Source organism: Micrasema longulum, unplaced genomic scaffold, assembly GCF_059751315.1.
Source record: "Micrasema longulum isolate JH-2025_06_02 unplaced genomic scaffold, ASM5975131v1 h1tg001242l, whole genome shotgun sequence".
Taxonomy (NCBI): domain Eukaryota; kingdom Metazoa; phylum Arthropoda; class Insecta; order Trichoptera; family Brachycentridae; genus Micrasema; species Micrasema longulum.
In genome coordinates, this window is record NW_028278429.1 from 201891 (window position 1) to 214314 (window position 12424).

Consider the following 12424-nt stretch of genomic DNA (forward strand, 5'->3'; position numbering starts at 1 on the left):
TGCGCTTCAGCTATGTATTTTAATTCACTTTTATTATGGTACCACCTAAACCTTTCCCGAATACTTAGACTGCGGTTTTATTTATATCATCTGTTATATATGAGTTTCTATTGATTGTGGTATTATAAATAGTAGGATTAAATGTCGGCCTCGTGGTGTAATGGTCAGCGCGTTTGCCTACCAAACGAGATGTCTCGGGTTCGATTCCCGACGTGGTTGATCTGAAATATTTATTTAAAAGGGTGTTTTCTCACCGGAATATTTCATAGTCCCTGGACTGGTACCTGAAGCGTAAGACTGATAATCTTACCTTCATGTTACAAAAATATGATCAAGATAAGCTGCGATTGGTGAACCAATGCAGTGTCCTATGCACCATTAGGTGCGGAAAGGGAATAAAGAAAATAATATTACTTATGAATGTAGATTAACCTTTATGCTCGAGTTGATCAATGGATCCTTATAAATACGGCTGTTGTATCTATGAAATGGAAACTACAGTTTTTTTTATTACTTAAATATCATATGTCTCACTTATGTTTTGTGCTGTTCAAAATGTACGTTTCAAAAATATTAAAATAAAATCTGAAATTAGCTGTATGTAAATGTTTACTTACATATTATATGTAAAGATTTTTAAAACATATAATTGGTTTAAATTCATTTTAGTTTAAACTAAGGTAATTACTTTATAGGGACAGAATTGTTTGTGGTTAAAATAAAATAAAAAGAACACTCTGCTTGGCATGCGGTAATCTGCACAATGAGGAAGTTCAGTGTCTTTTTTAGTTTTTTTTTATTTGTTAATAGACTATTAAACTAAGCCAAAAAAAATGGTTTTACATATCGTATTATAAGCGCTATGATTTTTTAAAGTTTTGTATTTCTGAAATAACCCTGCGTGTGACGTCAGAGGTTGTTCACTGTTATTTCTTCCCATTGGTCCGTTTCGTTTAAGGTAAGCTAACCGGCTATCCTTCACAGCTGTCACATCATTGGTTGGTTCATACAAACCAGTGATGTCAATCAAAGTAGTGCGTTTTTATTCAAATAGTTTTTATTATTTTTTCGTACATTTTCAAGAAACATTGCCGTACGATTTAATGCTCTAATTTTTACCGCGCGCAAGAAAACATTTTTTGTATCTAATTTCCCGTAGGGCTGAAGTTCCTCATTAGAGCATAAATATTAACTCAAAAAGCTGCAGTCTTAAGGGAAATGGAACAAATGTTCCATGGTGCCATAGCGAGAGCGATTGCGATTCTATATTTCTGTGTTCTAATAATAGGTATTCTTTTTTAGGTACTGCGTAACTCCTGAAGTTGGACTAAAATAAATTTATTGGCATTTGGATTCTAAGACCAATTGATTTGATAATTTTTTAAGCGTTTTCATATTATGTACATTGTTTCTCTTTATTGATTGTAAAATAATGATTTTTTTAGCTAAGATTATATATTTAAACACTTATCACATTGATGTGGTAACATATATTGAACGATTCTGTATAGGATGTTAGGAAAATACTGTAAATTTAGACAGTTTATTCTACGATAAGTTTTGTTTTCTTTATCAAAAATTGATAATTTTTCATCGAGTTATAATTGTTTTACCCGACTTGTACATACATATATAATATAATTCTATGATTATGTGTTATTAAAATATATATATATTCTAGGTGGTAGAATAATATTTGTAATGATTATATAGATTAACACGAAAACTCGAAACATCTCAAAAAAAAAACTTTATTTAATAGACTAAGATTATATACTGTCATTGAATTTTAATTGTATAAATAAAAACTAGTTTTTTGTTTTGGTCACCTTTGTCCACCACCAGTCTGACTGCTAAATCCAGTCGCTGGTTTATTACATAAAGGTGTTCAAAGCTTGAATATGTGTTTTTATATATTCATAATTAAAATGACTTTACTCTGTATCATAAAAAATATCAAAAAACAGTTGCTAGGGCTAAATAAAATATATTCTTCCCACTAATTTCTTGTTTATTTCTTCAATGTTTTAATAGTCAAAGGCTTACGTTTTCTTTTGTACAATTACTCGCGCAGTTCGGTTATCCAAAACCGTTGTTTCTTTCTTAATACAAGTATGTATACACAAACTTGCTTCACCTGAACTGCCAGCATATTTTAACATGTCATTTACGTTTGCACATCTTCCTAATTTAATCCATTTACTATCCCAATAACATCTTCATCTTGTTCCTGGATATTTTTTAATAGTTTTTCGTTTTTTAGTTACTTTTTTGCTGTGTTGGATAACATGTGAACATTTCATTGTAATTGTATTTTCATAATGCGAAAATACTATGGCTTGCGTATTTTTACTAGCAATGGTTTCAAAATATGAATAAATTTTTCTAAAATTAATAATTGTTTTCAACCCATCATTTACATTACAAAATGTCAAAAAGGTGTAATAAAATAATGTCGATGGTGTATCAGTTAATTTGTGTAAATAATTTTCAACACATCGTTGTCCTAATAAATTCACTGATATTTTTAATTGAACACCAAAGGCAAATCACTTTGTTGTTGATTAAACTAACATTAGTTTTATATTTTGCCATAACAAAACAAAATAAATGTTTCAGTTTTTCTTTTTTTAGAAGAAAATAATTTCATGCTGCCACAAATACCTTATACATTCAAGTGAAGATTTGACACACAAATTATTTGTTCAAAATAAAAATAAGAGTTTTATTGATTGAAATAAAAATCTACAAGTGTGTAATTATTCAAAATATTTATGCAAAATAAATCAATTCTTAAATGAATTTTTTTTCTTGGCGTAGTTTCAATTAAGGGATTAACCCTATAAGCTGTTAGATATCTATATATTCATGTTTTCCATTAATAATAATAGTTTAGTGCCAATCAATAATGGTTTATTGCTAATTATACCTTTTTTGCATACATTTTGAAGCACCTATTAAAGACTAAATGGGGGTTTTTAACCGTAATAACATTAACATCTATTATATTAAGGTCCAAATGCATCCAAATAGGTGCTGATATAAAGACCACTTTTATTATTCACCCTAATTAAAATCAATTAAAAATTATCATGATTAGCACACCCTTATTTGCGCCTAATGGTGGTACATCAATTGTAGCGTGTTTCAATTATCACCCAATTGTTTTTCTCTTGAGATGTAGGATGTACTATGTATGAAGTATTGCAGTGTAAATATCTTTTAAAAAAAAATCAATTCAACTTTGTGTGTAACAGCTTAAAGGGTTAATCAAAAAATTGTTATAAAAACCTTGTGTGGCAATTTTCTTCTATGTAGAAAAAAAAATACTCCAAAATCATTTACAAAGGTTTGGCATTTTATGACGAAAATAGTGCTGCGATTCAGGGTGTCTTTTTTTATAATGATAAATCTGTCATGAATGTAGCGTTGCCAACCTCCATCAAGCGAAAACTGGTGGATTCTGAAAAAATAAATTGTTAGATTCATTATTGCCATGGGTGGTTGCCAGCGTTGCCGCGAGCAAAGGGGGGGGGGGGGGTAGGCTTTTGTATCAAAAATTTTTACAATTGTTCAAAATTTCATAGATAAAACCATTTTTATATTGTTATTTTATTCTATGAAGAAATGTTTAAAAATTTTTAGAATTTTAATTAAATTCAGTAGATTTTGCTAAAAATCAAGGGTTGGCAATGCTGCATGAATGTGTCGCACTGACCTGAAGCGTAAGACTGAGTATCTCTGATTATAAATGCAGTGCCCTAGAAACCATACGGTAATTAACTTCCAGGGGAAAATTCTTTCTTCACGAGTCTGCATTTCTGGTTTCTACAGTGATGTTTTCTGGTTCTATAATAGCCCGATAATAAATTTGATGTAATATGCAATCTGTTTAGCGATAATGAACATAATATTTAAGTGTCTGTAATTCCATGACTAAATTGAAATGTCAAGTGTCTACATAATCACTAAAATCAATTCCTACCACATTTAACAAACCCATTACGGTCTACATATAATTTGTATCGCAATTAGTTTCTATTAGACATCAAACTCGCACTCAAAAAATGTTTCTTTGTACTATTTCTTTTTCATGCATTTTTTTTATTTGATTTACATATTAAATTAAATTACCAATCTTGTTTAATTTTGTTATTCATCAGTCATTTTTAACAGATTTCCACTGGTTTCTGATTGATTGCAGTAAGTACCTACTTACAGCTATAAAATGTGAACAAATATGCAGTACTTCACCGATGGTGTGTCTGTCAAACTCCATCAATTATCAGATTTAATCTATGGAAAATTTAACTAACCTCAAATGTCATTTAAAGGCTTTCCGGATTATATTTTGGTTCTTTTTTTGTTTGTGTTTATTTCTTATTTTTTGTGTTTTGAAGGAACTTTATTTTGGCACGACCTTTACATTTTTTAATTTGTATATATAAATAGTAATAAAGTATTACTTTAGGAAAGAAAACATTTATTGTATGCATAGAATATTTGGCTGATAGAATATTTATGTCACTTTGTGTATTTACTAAAATATTATCTATACAATAAAAATAAAACCATTTAAAAAATATTTACCAAATGTATTTTTATTTGACTAGAAATTTAGATTGGCTCCTATTATAATCAGACAACTTTTAAATGGACCGTTAACTGAGATAGTAGCGGATACTAGATACTTGTAAATAGTCAACAAAATTTGGACCCCAAAATTATGGACCCCACTGTTTATTAAAACTTTTTATTTGTAAGGGCTGCTGCGTACTCAGTAAATGTGCTATAGTCATTTTTTCTCATTACTATTCCTCTTCAAAACCACTACACGTGCTATATATAAGTACTCGCCAGTTATTTTTGTAATATTCAAACTAATACTTACATTATTAAAAAAATATATGAATCAGGAAGTTTAGTACTACTCGCAATTAGGTATCAAACTGTTTTCTTGGATATAATAACAATTCATTTTTTTAGAAAAGAAATATTTGCATTCTTATGTTTCATCCAAATATTTAATTTTGAGGGCCACATTCAACGAGTTGTAAATAACTCACTATTAGAAAATGGAAATCAAGTTCGGGTAGAGTGGGGTTTGAGGCCCAAACACTAGTCTATGGCGAGAGGAAAAGTTATTATACCTCAACGCAAACAGCGCACTAAATTTAGTGAACGCGCATTTGCGGTCGCAGGCCCTATGGCATGGAATGCTCTCCCAGCAGAGGTGCGAGGCTGTGAAAGTGAAGTGATGTTTCGGAAGAAACTTAAAACCCACTTGTTCTCTAAATCATTTGAATAAATCCGTAATCATGTAACAGCAAAATAAATTATTTAAATTAAATTACAAATTTAAAAGAATCACTATGTAAAGCGCCTTTGAGGTATTTTATTACGAAAATGGCGCTATATAAGCTATCCATAATAATAATAATAATTGTACAGTGAAAGTTCTCTAATGTTTCTTTTTCAAATCTTAAATATAACTTTTACACATTATTTTTCATTTTAAATCCACAAATCATTTTCGATCAAGTGGTCAAGAGCATGGACTTGTTGCATGTTGTCTTCGATATTTGTCGGTTAACAGTTTACAACTTACTGGCTAGTTCGTATTTAATTGTTTTACAGTAGCACATGCACATGTGGAGCACTGATTACATATCACAAATAGTTAATTAAAAATAAATCTTAATAATACACACATTTTTTACTTTTGGCTTTATAAAATACGAGCTAAACCCGGCAATGCTTTGCTATTGCAACACAATTGAAAGTTTAATATCAATTACTGTATTTAGTCCAAATTGTATATGTACGTATACATGATTATTTTTGTGTTTTGGTTTGCATAAATTGTGAGGACAGAGAATTTTGATAAATAGGTATTCGAACATTGTTTTCCTGTCACTGTCTTGCAGATGCCTCCCTGATTTTGTTTTTTTTTAGACATAGTATCAGAATATTTTATTTTGTATCGGTATGTTTTGCGTTTTTAAAAAAAAATATATATTTGTATACCGTGCGCTATTTTCTAAACTATTTAATTAATATAAACTATTTTTCAAAAAACAAAACAATAGAGATGCGCCATCTATAGTGTGTTTAAAAATCACTGCTCAAGTGCCATAATCCAGAGAGAAAATACGGAAATACATTTGTATGATATAAAGTCAGACCACGTTTCTTCTCAAGATAAAACATTTTTTTTTTTAAAAGAAATATTTGCGTTCTTATGATTTACCCAAACATTTCATTTTGACGGTCATTTTCAGCGAGTTGTAAATAACTCACTATTAGAAAATGGGAATCAAGTTGGGGTAGAGTGGGATTCGAACCCGATAAGATACTAGCCACAGGACCACAACCCGATTTATTATTATTAGGTATATTTACAAAGTTTGCTTCCTAATGCTTTTACGTAAACAAAGAAACAGGTTCGGTTTTCTGAAATACAACTATTGACCTATTAGTACAGATAGACGCACCCTGAGTCCTCTAAAATTATGACACTAAACTCATGCCCAAACGCTCAGTCATAGCCAACGTGTATTTAGTTGTCCTTTAACCGTCAACTGATTTTGACGTGAGCTTGATATTTCTTTGAAACCCATATGCCTGATTGTGCATGAAAGCGTGTAAAAACTGTTCGGATAAATGGAAAAAAGTTGGTGCAACTTTTCGTTGATAATTAGTAGCCTAGGTACTTGTTTATATTTAAATTTAAAATCTAAAAATAATTCATCTTCAAATATTTAATTTAAGTAGGTACCTAAGTACTTGTTTATGTTTGTATTTTAAAACATAAAATAATTCGTTTTCAAATACAGAAATCTTTTTGCAAATGTAAAACTCCTCTTTTCACCGGGGTTCATTTTACACTTATTTGTTTATAAATTTGTATAAACCACTTTAATTTTTTTAATTACACTTTGACCGGTTTCGAAGTTACTACCTCATCGTCAGGAATTTAACTAACTTATAATTACACGTGTTGCTATTTATATAATAAAATATTGTATGAAAGAGACATAAAATTGAAAGAAAGAGAGGGGTTTATTTTATTCAGGTATGCGATTTTCAAAAATGTATTGATTGTCGGTTAATATTATTATAGTATTACCAAAAATCAAGTAAAAAGTAATAATGGGTTGTAATTATAAGGAATTTAAGGAAATAATCTGATTGAGATCCATAAAAAACAAATGTTGTTTGAAAACATTTAAAATCAAACTTTTTTATACACAAAAACACATTCTTCCAATTTTTTTTATAAATGCATTCTCGGCAAATGCAGCCCTGGTGAACGATAAAAAAAACATTACGCGGCAATTTTTTTCTACTTAATAAATTTAAGATTTTAAGAGCCATATATATGCTCATGGCAAAGATCTACATTTCACTGAAAACCGCACGTAAATCGGTCCAGTAGTTATTCAGTCTATCGAGGACACACATACAAACATTGCCTTTTATATATATAGAAGAAGAAGATAGTACAGTTTTTCTTGTTTACATGAAACTTCCTCATTGTGTTCATTAAAATGGAGGACTCAACGTAAGAGTTCAAACATGGCAATTGAGCGCGAAAATGAAGAAGTTCACTTCAAAGTCAGAGTACATACAGAATATAATATAATAAGTGTTTTTATTTTGCGTAGTGTAAAATATTGCGATTGTTGGATTTTACACATACTCGTGCAATGCAATAATAATTACTTTCGTTATGAGATGTGTAAAATTATACTCTTGGTGAGTTTTAGACATAACGCTTGGTGCTTGTCCACTTACAATCCATGCAGACGTGCGGTAAATATAATTCCTATACAATTTTTCGTATTTATTGACTTCAAAATTAAATATAAAATATGAGTCAACATGTATGAAAAATTTCAATAAAAGGTACTAAGCTCAGAGTAATAATTCTCCAGAGAAGCCCTTAAGCCCTATTTCATAGAACAAAAGCGTTAAAATATTTGATATGGTTTCAGTTTGGTTTTTAGTTCAACAACAACAAACGTGTAATGGACGGTTTCGGTTGCGCTTGCAATTCTCAACGAAAGTACATATGGCATGTTTTATTGCTGCAATCTGTAGCTAAGTTCGTGGTCAATAATCATAGAATGGTTTTTCTCCATATGGGCGACTCTATTATGTTATTACTCTATGGTACTAGTGCTTTATATATTTATAGTTGGATAATTTATATAGTGTCATTTTTGTGAAAATCAAGGGTGTAGTACGTTTTATTGAGCTCGACTACCTGACTAGCTTTTCTACATCCAATGCATTTTCTCGAGAGATGCAATATACTGACTCAGATTTTTTTGAAATTTTCAGTATGGTGGAAAATTTTAGATTTTTTTATTTCCAAATATATACTTCAATGGGTGTGCGACCATTGGTACTTGGAATTTTTTAAAATTTTTTGTAAATATTTTCACACTTGCTTTGCTTATTTTAAAGGGAAGCTTCTTCTTAATAAGTTTACGATCGGAAACTATAAAATCTAAGATAGACCAGGTTTTGTTGAAAACATGTACAATATCAAATTTTATGATAAACCCCTTGTGATATAGCTAGACTTTAAGGAAAAGAAATTGCGCAGACGCATGTCTCTTGCCACGTGCAGGAAGGGCGGGGCTTATTTAGTAGTTCGCTAGCATGCGCAGCTGACAGTTCTGTGCCACGACGCTTAAAGCCCGCATTACACAATATTTATTGTTGTGAAATGGACAAACCATCCACCTCTCGTTCCGGTTATTCTGGAAGGCCATTACGTAGAATTTTAATTTAATTCATAAATTAATTAATTTATTATAGTGTGAATGTTGTTCAATCTGCAAGCGAGGCAACCGGCGTATCTGCAAGCAGTATCCAAAGATTGTTACGTGAAGGAAAAATGACAAAAACTATGACAGGACGTGCATTATTTTCAACTCCAAAAGGGAAGAAAGTTCTACGTAAGAAGAAAATTACTGTGGACGATTTTTGTAAGGAAGCAATACAACAAAAAGTCCACAAATTCTGTATTGTTAGAAAATTTATTCTGACCGTGAAAAAACTCGAGGCGGCCCAGTGCGATATTTTAGACAGCGGCAGAGAGTATATAAGGAAACTACTTATAAAACTCTGTTTTTGTTGGAAAAAGTGTCAAATTACTAATAGAAAGATTGGAGATAGTTTCCTGGAGAGATCAGTTCTTGGGATCTCTATCAAAATATAGAAGAGAAGGGGCGACCCATTATATTAGTTGATAAAACGTACATCCGTACCATCGTGTTGGCAATCAGACACCGAAAAGGGAGTATTGCAACCAATTCGAAAAGGTTCTTGATTAATAATCGTGAACGCAGGGGGAGAATTCGGATTTGCACCGGGAGCTCTGTTTGTATTCAAATCAAAACAAAAAGTGGTGATTATCATGGCAAGATGAATTTTTCAATTTTAACAAGTGGATAAACGAGAAATTGTTACCAAACATACCACCAAGAAGTGCCAGCTACTACTACATAGAAATCAATAAGAAACCATCGACCGTGAATAAAAAAATAACAAATTAGGGACTGGCTTACCATAAATATTATACCGTTTGAAGAAAATATGAATAAAACTGATTTGCTCTTGTAAAAGCTGCACCTATAGAAAAACGATATAAAATAGATGACATTTTAAAATCACATGGTCATGACGTTTTTCATCTTCCACCTTACCATGCGGATTTAAATCGCATAGAGCTGGTTTTGGGGGATATTAAAGGTAGACTGGCTGAAGAATCAACCAACACAGAGTCTTTGGCTGAAAAACATGAAAAACTTGAAGTTTTATTTGAAAATTATACTCCAGAGAAATGGAAACTATTGAAGACGCTTATAGAAGTAGCGATCAGAGAATACACTCATACATGGATAATTTAATTATTAACATTCCTCCCGGGTCAGATCACAGTAGTGAAAATTCAAGCAGTGATTCGGATACGCTATCCGAGTAACGGCTAATTATTTTTTTTCATTAAATGTTTATTCTGTTCTTACTTAGTGCATATAATATTATAATCCGAATTTAATATGTTATTTTTTGTCCTATGCTAAATATTTTTATTTATGTGTTAACACTTTGCGATTGTTTTCAAATTATTGATCATTTAACATTTTACACTTTTTAAGTACCTATTTGTAAATTGTTAGTAATCTTCTTTGTTTGTACAATTTATAATTTCTTTTTCTTCGTACATATTTATAAAAGGCATACAGTGCCGTTTATTTAAAATAATAAAAAAAATCAAACTGGTTTTTGCTAAAAAATAAAAACTTAAGTTGCTGTCAATGTTCACTAAATATGTTATTTATTAAAAATATAAATATTTATTTGGAGTCAGTATGTTGAGAGTACAACATGTAATACGGGCTTGCAATATGACACTCCCCACCCGCGCCCCCCTCGTTCCAGATGACATCAGGGTCTTTTGTATGTGGTCTAGCTATAGTATTTTTTTCATATTTCCAATACACCAGCTCTATTTCACAAAACACTATCTGCGGGCATAAAACTATGCTCTCATATGGAATAAAAGCGTTTTATACTTTTTAAATATTTGGTGTTGGACAGGAATTTGCTTAAGGCAGACGGAGTCAGAAAACAAACGAATGTGTTGCGGTCGGTCCATTCCACTAGGATAATTTTTTTAAAGGTTCCAAAATAAATTAAAAAGCTCACTGGAGATTTCATCACATTCCCTGAAGGATTCAGTTTATATAAATGTGTGTTGTCTTTCTCTCGTTTTTCCTTATGCACCATTATACAAAATATATAAAGCCATACCTGCCTGCTGTAAACACTTCCAGCCAATATCGGAATCGGCTGATTTTGTTGAACATCAAAACATATTTTTATTGTATCAGGGACATTTTCCCACATTATTTTTAAAAATCGATTGGCTCTTGCTTATGCAACCAACCTGTGTGTAATGTGAAGATCGTGTTTCTCATCGATGTCTGAAGTAGTTTTAATTTTTGTCAAATGAAACTTGCAGGTTGGAAAAGTGTCCCCATGAGACCGTAGAAATAAAATAACAGTAAATTTCGAGTTTTGAAAACACTTCCATTGAAGCAAATATCATGTTTTAAAAAAACTGTAAGACTTTTATATTATATGTATTTTTAAGTCGGTTTTTAGCGTTTTTTGTTGAGTTTTTTTTTCAGCTAATTGATGCGTCTCAATATTGGCTTTATATTTATAAAATAAAAACTGAAACCCCACGTGGCGCGAAGTATTTTGAAAAAAAAATACAGTGCCCGACGTCCAGGTTTACTTTCACAGGTATCACAATATAATGTGTCAATGTAAAACACTGACCAAAAAAAACAATTTTACAAATCAACTGATCTCGAAGACATTATTGGAATGTGACCGCAACATGCCAGTGTAATACACATCAAATTGTGATATTTCTTAGTTACTTACAGTTAACTTATATGGTATTAATATACCAGAAAGCAGATGGTTTAGTAGATTGACGCTGTTATAAAATATTTTTTAAAGCTTTGGTGTCTTTTTATTTCTATTTGTTTTCTCACATAGCGATGTGCATTGCTTTTACCATTAATTATAAATATTATTACTTTATTATTTATTATAAATTTATTTTGTTTTGATATTAAATTATACACATGAGTATATTTACATTCCACTTAAATATTTAGTTATTCTCAGATCTACTTGTATTCTATTAGGTGTACAACTTTGCTCCCGCTGATTTCTGTAGATGGCTTTGATGGTAAGTAGTGGTCCAAATAAATAGATCACACACGTCATGCAATAAACTTGGGCATCTATCAACATAACCTCATAGAAACATTAGTCCATTTGTGTATGTATCATAAAGTTATTCTCCATTGAAAATGACAGTTTACGAGCCAAATTCTCAAAATTTGCGGGAGGTTTTAATTTTCTGCTTCAATATGAATAAATCTGCTGCTGAGGCTCACCGAATGCTCTCAAATATATGGTGAGGCCGCTATTAGTGAAAGAACGTGTCTTAAGTGGTTTTAACGCTTCAAGAACGGTGCTTTTCATGTCGATGACTGCCATAGCGGTGGAAGAGAGAAGATTTTGAATGATGCCGAATTGGAGCCATTACTTGATGAAGACTTGTGCCAAATTCAAAAAGAATTGGTACGATCATTGGGAGTGACTCAACAAGCAATTTCAAAATGCCTCAAAACCATGGGAATGGATACAGAAGCAAGGAAATTGCCGGAATACAGCGAGAGACACGATAAAGTGATTTAGCAGCATGACATTGCTCTACCCCATGTTGTAAAAGTGGTCAAGACATACTTGGAAACACTGAAACTGGAAGTCCTACCCCACCTGCCGTATTCTCCAGACGTTGCTCCTCTGACTATCACTTGTTTCG

The 12424-nt window shown here is 31.3% G+C and overlaps 1 protein-coding gene across 2 annotated transcripts in view; it reads left to right on the forward strand.

Moving 5' to 3' along the window:
- The window catches only part of LOC148276317 (uncharacterized), a 131605-nt gene that overhangs the window by 117572 nt on the left and 1609 nt on the right, over positions 1-12424 (forward strand). The window contains exon 6 of one of the 2 annotated variants that reach the window (XM_088234434.1): positions 1303-4583. The exons of the other annotated variant lie outside the window; for it this stretch is intronic. The gene's annotated coding sequence lies outside the window, so the exon portion shown is untranslated. Of the gene's footprint in view, positions 1-1302; positions 4584-12424 lie in introns of those variants that run through there. 2 annotated transcript variants of the gene reach the window in all.